Here is a 12,085-nt window from a genome sequence, read left to right on the forward strand (position 1 = left end):
TATTGTATTTTCCCCCTGTCTGGTATGGCTGCGTCCTGGGTTGGATCTTCCAAGCTGACCACACTGTGATACAAGTCCTACTTCTTCCAGAACCTTCTCTTCGCCCAGGGGCTTTGGCAGAGCCAGGGAGGACCCTGTCGCTGCCCTCCAACAGGCGCAGTCCGGGGATGAAGACGGACCGGAAACAAGCAGGGAGCGAAGTTCAAGGTGTCCCTGGGACAGGCCAGGGAGAGGCCCTCCTGGAAGGCTTCCTGAAGGAGGTGGCCAAGCGGCAGCGGGAGGTGGGGGCTGGAGTTTGGGGACTGGAGTGTGTGGGGAAGAGCCGAGCCCAGCTCCTGGCCTGCCCCAAGCCGGTGCCTGGTCCTCGGTGGTGTCCGCGCGTCACCCGCCAGGGGTGCGGGGAGGAAGAGCCAGTCGGGGGATCCTGGCCGTCTGGGTGGCCGGGGGCAGCACGGCTTCCGGGCCCGTCCCCCCGGGCCCCGGCCCTGTAGCGAGGCCTCGGTGTTTCCCGGCGCCGCGGAGGGCCACGATCCGCCAGGATCCGCCAGGGCCGCCCCGCCGCCCCGCCCCTGCGGCCGCCGGCGCCCCGCCGCTCTCCGGCCGCCGCGTCTGCTGGCAGCGCGCCCCGCGCTGAGTCAGCGGGTGAGTCAGCGCCCCCTGACCGCGCCGCGGCGGGGCGCGGCCGGCAGTGGCAGGGGGTGCGGGGAGAAACCTGCGAGCCCGCCGCCCGCGCACAGTTCTGCGGAAGCTTCCGGCCCCCGGAGCAGGCCCTCACCTGCAGCCTGGGTCCGTCCTCACGGAGCGCTTACGCCGCGGCGCGCAAGGCCGTCTTTTCCCAACTTTTAAAAATCTTGAACAGACCCCAGCCCTCAGAAAAACGTACATTTTACATCACATCCAAGTTCCACCAAGCCATGTACATCCCTGTCAGGTGTTGCCATCTAACACTGTCCTGTTTGGATTTTTTTTTTTTAATCGTGAAACGTTGAACTGATTTTTATGACCTACTAATAGGTTGTAACCTGCGGCTTGAGAAGCCCGGGTTTGAGGTCTGCAGCCATAGGTCTTTCCTCCTTTTAAATACTTAGCCCACCGGTAAGGAAGCCCCAGGAGCCATAAACACCTGTGAGTTGTTTATCCCGGATGTGCACTGCAGCCAGGTAACTGATTCCTTGCAGAGGGAGGGGACAAGGGGATGGGAGTGCTAGGTGGGAAGATAGAAATTAACCTCTGTGTGTGCAAGCAGCCTTAGGAAAACACAGCCCCTGCAGCCTGGGAAGCAGCCCATTGTTTTACACTACAAAGTCCTGCGCACAGGCCCCAGTGACTTTATAGATGGTCCCAGGCTCCCTCCCCTCCGCCAGGAGAAGCACCCAAAGGTGCCTCTTTGCCAGGTGCCTAGCAGGCTGCCCAGTGTGATAACGCTGGCTGACAAAACCTTGGGAGGAACCGCACCCTCCCCCCACCTCCAGGGGAAGGGGAAATGGCTGGGAGACCTGGACCCCACTGCATTAGAAGCCCCAGACTGAGTACAAGCTGGGCTCTCAGTGAGGTGCATACTTTGCTAGCCGGCTTCCTGCGGTCTGCAGGTAGGCTGGGCGCTGTCTCTGAGGTTCGTTCTGATGGACGCCCTATCTCATTCGGCCTTGCTGCCTTGCTCACCGCTGCCTCACCTCTGAAAGGCTTTCCTTACCGGAAGACAAGGATGTCTATCCCAGCCTTCTCTGCTAACGGGAGGACTTCACTTCTCTTCATTGTTGCTCAGTGTTTCTCACTCATGAGAGTAAATTACCTTAAAAAAAGTGACTTAGAAACATTTCAAAGGGACAAAGTGGTGTCAGGAATGAAAGGGACACAAGGTCACGGCTGCCTCCTCCAGCCCTGGAGAAAGCCTCAGCACATCCCCCTTGGGAGTGGAAGGAGGCTTGGAATTCTTAGCACAGCCTTCAGGGCAGCCCCACCGAGTGGTCACAGATCACACCGAAACCGTCCCCTCCAGCACTGTCTAGGCAGCACCTGGGCTGCAGACGGGAGACTCTGGCAGGACTGAACATGCTGTCAGTGGCCGGGCCATGTGGTCAGCAGGCAGATCTGTCTGGAGCCCTGGCTGCCCCCGGGGAACTGCATGGTGCTCAGCCATCTCGCAGCACCTTCAGGTCCCTATCCCCACAGCACTTAGAGTCTTTGGGTGGTGACAGCACTCCAAAATCCGAAAGAAATTAGCTGGAAGCTGGACTGTCTCTTGGAGCACATTCTAAGGTAGCTGGAGAACAGTGAAGAAAAAAAAAAGAGAGAGAGAGAGAGAGAGAGAGAGAGACTGTTGGTGTGGGTCACTGGGCTCTCTTAAAAATCTCTAACGGGGCCGGCACTGTAGCATAGTAGGCCAAGCATCCGCCTGTGGCGCTAGTGTTCCATATAGGTGCCGGTGTCCCATAGGGGCACCGGTTCGAGTCCCGGCTGCTCCTTTTCTAATCCAGCTCCCTGCTATGGCCTGGGAAAGTAGTGGAAAATGGCCCAAGTGCTTGGGCCCCTGCACCTGCATGGGAGATCCAAAAGAAGTTCCAGGCTCCTGGCTTCAGCCTGGTCCAGCCCTGGTCACTGTGGCCATTTGGGGAGTGAACCAGCAGATGGAAGATGTCTTCTCTCTCCCCCCCTTCTCTGTGTGTGTGTGTGTGTCTCCCTTCTCTCTCTCTCTTTCTCTCTCTCTCTCTCTCTCTCTCCGTAACTCTGCCTTTCAAATAAATAAATAAGTCTTTTAAAAAAGTTCTCTGGATCCTGGCATTAGACATTCCCAAGGGTTGACCAAGCAGGTGCCTCCTATAGGACACAGGACCTGCAAAGTCCCTCAGCTGGAGGTTGCCACCGTGAGTCCCTCTGTGCACAAGGGAGAACTTGACACCATCTGGGCTGCTCACATTTGCTCTGACATTTTGTCAGTCACCCCTGAGAGCCTGGTGTGTAACCATGAACGTGCCCCGTGGCTCACTGATAGGTGAGAAACAGCTGTCGGGAGGAACAGAAAGTGCCTGCCCGTCACAGGTACGTTCTCTGCTCTGCAGGAAACCCCCCAGGGAAGGCGATCATAGCAGAAGAGATGGTTGCCTGCCCTGCATCCATTCCCCCTCTGTAGGAGCCTCCAGGAGAGCTGACCCATGCCCAGACCCTTAGCAGCCTGTGCATGGCATTCCCTGGCCCAAAGATGACTTCCAGGATGGGTCTGTAATCAAATGCAGGCTAGTGGAGTAGGAGGGGGAGTTTGCAGGCTTCTGTAGAAAAGCGGGCTTCTCTTTTCAGGGGAAAACCAGCAGAAGAGCCCCAGTCTCCTCCAATGTGCTGAGCAGATGCACAGCCAGAGAGCAGCAGGCTGAGGACAGAAACCACCCCCAGGAGATGGGCAGGGTTGCTGGAACGGGCTGATCCTGAAGCCCACAATCCTCTGACTGCAGAGATTCTGCTGTGGTTTGGTGCACCTCTGAGGGCAGCGGAGCTGGGGGGTACGCGGAGAGGGTAAGCAGAACACTGAGATGGAGCCTTTTGTGGCTGGGGTCTGTGTCTCATCCTGCCATTGCCGCCAGGGTCCCACTAATGCACCGCTTCTAGGCCAGAGTTCCGTTCGGAACCCCATGAGGCTTCTAGCCTCCTGCAGGCTGAGGCAGCTCCTCAGTCTTTCCTTGTCACTGGGACACTCTGGCCAGTTGCTTTCCAGAACATCCCTCACGGTGGATGGTCTGCTGCCGACTTCTCAGTGTTAGGTTGAGGTTATGCAGTTTTGGCAAGAACGCTGCAGAAATGTTGTGCCTGTAGGACCCCAAAAGCGGTGTCCTCTTGTGATGACCCCAGAAACACAGACTCCGGACCAGACGATGCAATAGAACAGGAGGTAATTTTATTTCATTTGTACAAATGGGCCCCCTACTGCTGCAAGCAGCAAGCAAGTGAGAGGAGCCCCGAGCAGCTATCTCACACAGCTTTTAAAGGGCAAAACCACAAAATTAACATATTATAGGCTGGCGTAAGTTCATTGGATAATTTTCAGTAGCGGGCCTTGTATGGCAGTCTGAAGTGCTAATGTCGGTGGAAAAGTACTAGGTTAAAGGGATACATTAGGGGGAGGGGGTTTCTAGGAGAGAGGAATAGGTTGCTACGTGCCTTGCAGCTTTCTTTGTTAACCTTGAGCAAGCGTAGGGAAGGGGCTTATCTACAAGGCAGGTGTTCTGTGTATCTCTGGTTAGTAGCTGACTGCTTTCTCTGTGAACCGGTTTACTCCCCATTTCCCAAGGCCGTCTCTGGAACGGTTTGTCTCAGGAGCCCCATTTTTTTATGGTGGCTCTTGGCTCCTTTCAGTGCCTTTCCTGGGACAGCAAACCTTGGGACAGGTGACCTGGGTGTGCATTGTTATTGGTCACGTGAATTGGCTAACTTGGGTATAGTGTTGTCTCCCAGATGTTTCTCCATGGTAGCGGGGCTATTTTCCCTTCACAATTAACAAATATCCTCTGGGGAGTTGCGTTATCCTGTTTCTTTCTTTCTCATATTTTTGCCCACTAATTTTAGCATCTGTTTATGATTCTTGCCTCCAACAATTATTATTGTGGTTTATTGCAAAATGGTAATTTTCTATTTATATCATTCTTTCTACATTTATTTTTTAAAGATTTATTTCTTTCTTTGAAAGTCAGTTACAGAGAGAAAGAGAAAAAAAGAGAGATAGAAAGAGATCTTCCGTTTGTTGGTTCATTCCCCCAAACGGCCACAACAAGTAGGGCTGAGCCAGGCTGAAGCCAGGAGCCTGGCACTCCATGTGGGTCTCCCTCATGGGTGTGGCAGAGCCTCAAGGACTTGGGCCATTGTCTGTTGCCTTCCCAGGCACGTTAGCAGGGAGCTGGATAGGAAGCAAACCAGCTCTCTGATATGGGGTGCCAGCGTGTGAGGCAGCACCTTCGTTCACTAAGCCACAATATCAGCCCCTCTACATTTACTAACTGGAATTTTACTATTTAAGAAAAAGAACTATTGGGGCTGGCACCATGGTGTAGTTGGTTAAGCCTCTGCCAACATCCCGTATCAGTGCCAGTTTGTGTCCTGGCTGCTCCACTTCTGATCTAGCTCTCTGCTAACAGCCTGGGAAAGTAGAGGATGGCCCAAGTCCTTGGGCCCCTGCACCTGCATGGAAGACTGGAAAGAAGCTCCTGGCTTCTGGCTTTGGATCGGCCCAGCTCTGGTTGTTGCGGCCACTTGGGGAGTGAATCAGCAGATGGAAAACCTTTCTCTTTATCTCTCCTTCTCTCTCTCTCTCTAACTCTGCCTCTCAAATGAATAAATAAATCTTTTAAAAAAATGTCTTTTGCCTTCCTTTATTTCATTACTTTTATATCTGTTATGGACTCTTGGATGTCTTCTCCCAGTTATAATCTAGCACTATGATTTTTGTGGTTTTGCTCTAATTGTACCGGATTTGGCTATTGGGAGAGCTTCTGAGTTGGCTCCTCTACCCTTTGACATAACCCTATTGTTTGAGCCTTTCCTTATTGTCTGGCACAAGATGCTGCAGGCAGGGTGGATGTGTGGTGTAGAGCTAGGATGTTGCTTGGGATACCTACATCCCATACTGGAGTGCCTGAGTTTGAGTCTCAGCTCTGCTCTTGATTCCAGCTTCCTGCTAACACACACCCCGGAAGGCAGCAGTGATGGCTTAAGTACTTGGGTCCCTACTGCACATTTGGGAGATTTTGATTGAGTTCTAGGCTCCCGGCTTTGGTGTGGTCCAGCCCCAACTGTTGCAGGCATTTGGGGGATGAACCAATGGATGGAAGACTTCTCTGTCTGACTCTGTCTCTAAAGAGTTTCAAATAAGATAAAAATCAAAAAGATGTTTCAGGGTTCCATTGCGCTTTCCCTACCTTGGCCCTGGAAGCAACAGTTCCTCTAGGAACCCTTTTTTTGTTGGGGAATGGTATTGGAAAAGTCCTATTTAACTTCATGAAGTGGAAATGCAGAAGTGAGATGGCTGGCAGAGCAGCCAGGAAGGAGAGGGACAAACTGCTAGGCACGGGGAGAGGCATAGGGACAGATTCATAGAGGGAGGGGACAGAGAAGGGGCACGGTTTGGTCACTTAGTCCTTGGCAAATAAGCCTGGGATTCAGGCAGCAGCACCTCTTGATTCACGAGCTTCCTGAGGGGCTTGCCTCCTAGGAGTGCCTCTGGGAGCTGGAGTGGGGAGGGATAGGAGGACAAAAAGGGGTCCTTCTAAAAAACCATCATCATCATCTTCTTCATCACCAACATTGTGGTGCACTGGGTTAAGCCACCCGCTGTGATGCCAGAATTCCCTATGAGCACTGTTTTATCTTAATGTTAGCCGTTGCAAAGCACACCGGACACCGGAGTAAGGGAAAGGGCTTATTGGGGAACACCCTACAGACCAGAGTGAAGGGGTGGCGAAGGAAAAGAGAGGAGACTGTAAGAGAGAGAGACAGATGAGGGAGAAGAGAGATGAGAGGAGGAGAGAAGCCAAGAGAGGCCAAGAGAGCGCAGGAGAGAAGGACCCAGAGAGCACGTGTTCAGGAACAGGCCCTTTTAAAACTTTGCCTGAGGGCGGGCAGGGAAGCAGGAGCAGCGAATCCCATTAGGATGGGGGTGGAGCCTGGCTCAGGTAGCTGGGCCATACGGCCACCTGGCTACAACTGCACCAGTTTCCTAACAAGCACTGATTCAAGTCTTGGCTGTTCCACTTCCAAACCAGCTCTCTGCTGTGGCCTGGGAAAGCAGTAGAAGATGGCCCAAGTCCTTGGGCCCCTGCACCCACATGGGAGACCAAGAAGAAGCTCCTGGGTCTTGGCTTTGGATCGGCAAAGCTCCAGACATAGCAGCCAATTGGGGAGTGAACCAGCGAATGGAAGACCTCTCTCTGCTTCTCTTTCTCTAAGTAACTCTTTCAAATAAATAAATCTTTAAAAAAAGAAAAGGTCTACCTTTCTATTCTTTCTTTAACACTATCTACCTTCATCGTTTACTTTTCTCACACTGCGAAACATTGGTGGGAGATGGATGGAGTGTGTGTGAGTTGGGATCTGCTGGTGCCTGTGGAGTCTACTCTTCACAGTGTGGGGGGTGTCTTTGCATAGGGATTGAGCTACACATTTGTTCCCAATCATGAAACCCTCAGGGACCAGAGGGAGAGAGGCTGTGGGGATCATGTAGGCAGGAGCTGTTAAACACTCCTTATTGCTACCCTTGGTTAAAAATAAAGGGTGGGGCCGGTGCCACAGCTCAATAGGCTAATCCTCTGCCTGTGGTGCCGGCACATGGGGTTCTAGTCCCTGTCGGGGCGCTGGATTCTGTCCCAGTTGCCCCTCTTCCAGGCCAGCTCTCTGCTATGGCCTGGGAGTGCAGTGGAGGATGGCCCAAGTCCTTGGGCCCTGCACCCCATGGGAGACCAGGAGAAGCACCTGGCTCCTGGCTTCAGATCAGCACGGTGCGCCAGCTGCAGCGCACCGGCCGCGGTGGCCATTGGAGGGTGAACCAATGGCAAAAGGAAGACCTTTCTCTCTGTCTCTCTGTCTCTCTCTCTCTCTTTCACTGTGCACTCTGCCTGTCAAAAATAAAATAAAATAAAATAAAAAATAAAAAAAATAAAGGGTGGGAGGATGTTATGACACAGAAGGTTAAGCTACTGCTTACAATGCCAGCATTCCATATTACAGCATCGGTTTGAGTCTGGTTACTTTGCTTCTCATCCAGCTCCCTGCTAATGCACCAGGGAAAGCAGCAATGGTGGAGCCAATGCTTGGGACTCTGCCACGAAAGTGGGAAACCCAGATGGAGTTCCAGGCACCTGACTTTGACCTGGCCCAGTCCCAGGCATTGTGGCCATTTGGGGAGTGAACCAGTGGTGGAAGATGGATCTCTCTCTCTTCCCTTCAAATGAAATAAATCTTAAAAAAATATATAACAAAAATACACATTTTTATAACAAAACAAAATAGAACATGACACATACTCAATTTAAAATTTCAGGGGTAGGGGCCAGCGCCTGCAGTGCCGGCATCCCATAGGGATGCTGGTTCGAGTCCTGGCTGCTCCATTTCCGATACAGCTCTCTGCTAAGGCCTGGGAAAGCAGTGGAAGGTGGCCTGAGTCCTTGGACCTCTGCACCTGCGTGGGAGACCTGGAAGAAGCTCCTGGCTCCTGGCTTTGGATCAGCTGAGCTCTAGCTGTTGCAGCCACTTGGGGATTGAACCAGCAGATAGAAAATTCTCTCTCTCTCTCTCTCTCTCTCTCTCTCTCTCACTGCCTTTCTCTGTGTAACTCTGATTTTCAAATAAATAAATAAACCTTAAAAATATTTCAGGGGTTGGTGATATGGCATAGCAGGTTATGCCACTATAAGTTACAGTCCTGCCTGATCCACTTCTGATCCAGCTCCCTGCTGTTGCACGTGAGAAGGCAGTAAATGATCGCCCAAATGTTTGAGCCCCACATGGGAGACCTGGATGGAGTTCCAGACTCCTGGCCCAGTCTTGGTTGTTGTGGCCATCTGGAGAGTGAACCAGCAGATGGAAGATCTCCCCCCGCTTCTATAACTCTGTCTTTAAAAACAAAAAATAAATAAATGAAAACCTCACAACACCGTATTCTCTCTTGTTACGTGTGACCCAAGCTGTCTTCTATTCCATGCAGGTCACTTGCCTTTCACAACCTGCTAATGGAGGGATCAGGACTGCCAGTCTGAAAAGCACCCCTCCAGGTCGACCTCCTACTGTGCAAATGGGAAAACCCAGGCCCTAAGAAGAGGAGAGAGTGCCCTTATGCTGCAGGTTTTCAGGAAGTTTGTGATACATTTCTACAGCTTTTGGGAGCAATGTGTCTGAATAATAAGCATTGCATTTTAAAACCATCAAGAGCTAGAGGAAGCTAGCTGGGGTGTGTGTGTGTGTGTGTGTGTGTGTTAAACCAGAGATTTCCTAGCTTTATTTAGTAGCCCCGAATGTCCTATATTGGAGGCCTGCAGCTCTGGGAAATAGAACCATGTCTTTTCCTTCACCTGAGCACTCCCTCCAGATAACCTCAGGCAGTGGTGCGTAGAGCAGGCACTGGAGCTGAAGATGGGACAGCTTTGCCTTAAAGGTACAGAGAGTCAGGCAGTCTCATCACAGGGAGACAGGTGTACAAGAGGAGTTGCAAAAGTCCATGGAAACTCTCTCTCAGTGTCCACTCTGCCTGTCCAAAACAAAAAAAGTCTGTGGAAAATGAAATTCCAAGTTTATTTTGGTTCAAAACAATTTGAAACACATGCATCTTTTTTTATAATACACATTTTGCATGAACTTTCTGAAGGTTCCTCATATGCATGAATTTCAATTTTTTTTTTGCACCAAGTACTCTTTTAATTCCGTATTCCATGAACTTGTGCAAGAACCTCCTTAAACAGCCACACTCTGGTGAGAAGCTTGCAGCAACAGAGATGTGCACAGGGAAGGTGGGAGGTACTGGAGGTAGAAGGGAGGTTGTGTGACATTAGAAAAGTCACCTTCCGAGCCGGCGCCGTGGCTCAATAGGCTAATCCTCCACCTTGCGGCGCCGGCACACCGGGTTCTAGTCCCGGTTGGGGCGCCGGATTCTGTCCCGGTTGCCCCTCTTCCAGGCCAGCTCTCTGCTATGGCCAGGGAGTGCAGTGGAGGATGGCCCAGGTGCTTGGGCCCTGCACCCCATGGGAGACCAGGAAAAAGCACCTGGCTCCTGGCTCCTGCCAGGATCAGCGCGGTGCGCCGGCTGCAGCGGCGGCCATTGGAGGGTGAACCAGCGGCAAAGGAAGACCTTTCTCTCTCTCTCTCTCTCTCTCACTGTCCACTCTGCCTGTCAAAAAAAAAAAAAAAGTCACCTTCCTGGGGTCAGTGCTGTGGTGTAGCAGGTTAAGCTGTGGCTGGCAATGCAGGCATCCCATACTGGCCCCAGTTCAAGTCCTGGATGCTCCACTTTGATCTAGCTCCCTGCTAATGCACCTGGGAAAGCAGTGGAAGATGGCCCAAGTGCTTGGGCCCCTGCACCCCCATGGGAGATTTGGATGGAGTTCCAGGCTCCTGACTTTGGGCTGGCCCAGCCCCAGCCATTGTGGCCATTGGGGAAGTGAACCAGCGGATGGAAGATCTCTCTTTTCTGTCTCTCTCCCTCCTCACAACCCCATAACTCTGCCTTTCAAATAAGTAAATATTCTTATAAAAAATTAAAAAGTCACCTTCTGGAGCCTCAGTTTCCTCCCCTGTGAAATGGGCGTGGTGAGACCTGCCTCCTGGAGTTGTAGCTGAAGGAAGCCCCTGGCACTTCTGGAGGAGAAGCGAGGCTCAAGCCAGCCTGGGGAGGCCAGGAGGGTCTTGGGAGAGCTTGGTGTGGGGGGCCTGCAGGGTGGGCATGAGGGACCGGTGAGCCTGAGAGGGCCCCACGAGCTCCCGAATTCTGGGGCTTGCAGAGCAGGGGCAGGGGGGACTGGAGATGCAGAGTTCACAGGGTGGAGGCCTTGTTTTCCTGCCACACAACAACGTTTAAATCTACCTCTTGGGGCCACTGGCATTGTGGCATAGCAGGTAAAGCCACCGCCTCAAGTGCCGGCATCCCATCTGGGTGCTGGTTCAAGTCCCAGCTGTTCCACTTCTGATCCAGCTCTCTGCTACAGCCTGGGAAAGCAGTGGAAGATGGTCCAACTCCTTGGACCCCTACACCTGCGTGGGAGACCCAGAAGAATCTCCTGGCACCTGGCTTCAGATTGGCCCTGCTCTGGCCATTGCAGCTATTTGGGGAATGAACCAGTGAATGGAAGATTTCTCTCTCTCTGTCTCTGCCTCTGCATCTCTGTAACACTGTCTTTCAAATAAATAAATAAATCTTTTTTTATTAAAAAAAAAAAAACCTACCTCTACACAGCCATCTTGGCTTGCAATTCTGGCAGTCCCATATCATGGCAGGTGCGAGTCCTCAACGCTCCATTTCTGAGCCAGCTCCCTGCTCACACATCTGGGAAGGCAACAGAAGGTGGTCCAAGTATCCATTGCCCTGACCCAGACGTGATTCCTGGAGCCGTAAGGAAGCTGGCAGTCACCATGTGGTGCTGTGCTGTGCTCGGATGACACCCTGGTAGGTGACTCAGGGAAGCCAGAGTTTCCTGTGCACGCTAACAGTGAGAGGGCAGCTGCACCCCAGTTGCACCACCACCATCCAGCACATTGCTAATGAAAACACATGGCCTTGGGGCTCGGCGGCGTGGTTCACTTGGTTAATCCTCCGCCTGCAGCGCCAGCATCCCACATAGGCACCGGGTTCTAGTCCTTGTTGCTCCTCTTCCAGTCCAGCTCTCTGCTGTGGCCTGGGAGGGCAGTGGAGGATGGCCCAAGTGCTTGGGCCCCTGCACCCACATGGGAGACCAGGAAGAAGCACCCGGCTCCTGGCTTCGGATTGGTGCAGAGCCGGCCGTGGCGGCCATTTGGGAGATGAACCAACAACAGAAGGAAAATCTTTCTCTCTGTCTCTCTGTAACTCTACCTGTCAAATAAATAAATAATCTTTTTTAAAAAAAGAAAACACATGGCCTTGATTGCAGAGAAAAGTCTTGTCCTCTGAGACTCCCGTGGGGCTGAGCCCACAGCTCCTGAGCCCTCAGCTGAGCTGGGCATGTTGAGTATCCCAGGTAGGGCGCTGTGGTGAAAAAGACACACAGGGCTTTGCTTTTTCATATGCAAATTAGGTGATGTGGGGAACCTCAGTTAACTGCCCCGGGGAGGACAGCTTCCTGGCTTCCTCAACCTGCATGCGATGGGATGGAGGGGGCCTGGGATGGAGGGGGCCGGGCTCTGTGTGGACAAGTGAAGGTATTTAGAGTGTGTGGTAAGCCCTCCCAAGGCCTTGCTCCAACATGACCTCATGTTCTCCTCTTCCAGAATGAGGCGGCCAAAGCCAGAGAGGCTATTACCCGACCAGCTCAAGGCTGCAAGGGTTGAGCAGGTGGCACAGCCAGGGGCCAGGTGATCTGCCCTACTCTCTGTGGGCCGGTACTCCTCCTCTTGAATTCCACTGCAAGGACAGCCTGGCTGCCCA

The 12,085-nt window shown here is 52.6% G+C and overlaps 1 long non-coding RNA gene across 1 annotated transcript; it reads left to right on the forward strand.

Moving 5' to 3' along the window:
- The first annotated feature begins 796 nt into the window (after positions 1 to 796).
- Positions 797 to 6,965, forward strand: LOC138849021 (uncharacterized). Its single transcript, XR_011387344.1, has 2 exons — positions 797 to 3,507; positions 6,744 to 6,965. It is a non-coding gene; the product is annotated as an uncharacterized lncRNA (long non-coding RNA).
- Positions 6,966 to 12,085: the final 5,120 nt, after the last annotated feature.

The sequence above is a fragment of the Oryctolagus cuniculus genome, chromosome 3 (genome assembly GCF_964237555.1).
Source record: "Oryctolagus cuniculus chromosome 3, mOryCun1.1, whole genome shotgun sequence".
Classification (NCBI taxonomy): domain Eukaryota; kingdom Metazoa; phylum Chordata; class Mammalia; order Lagomorpha; family Leporidae; genus Oryctolagus; species Oryctolagus cuniculus.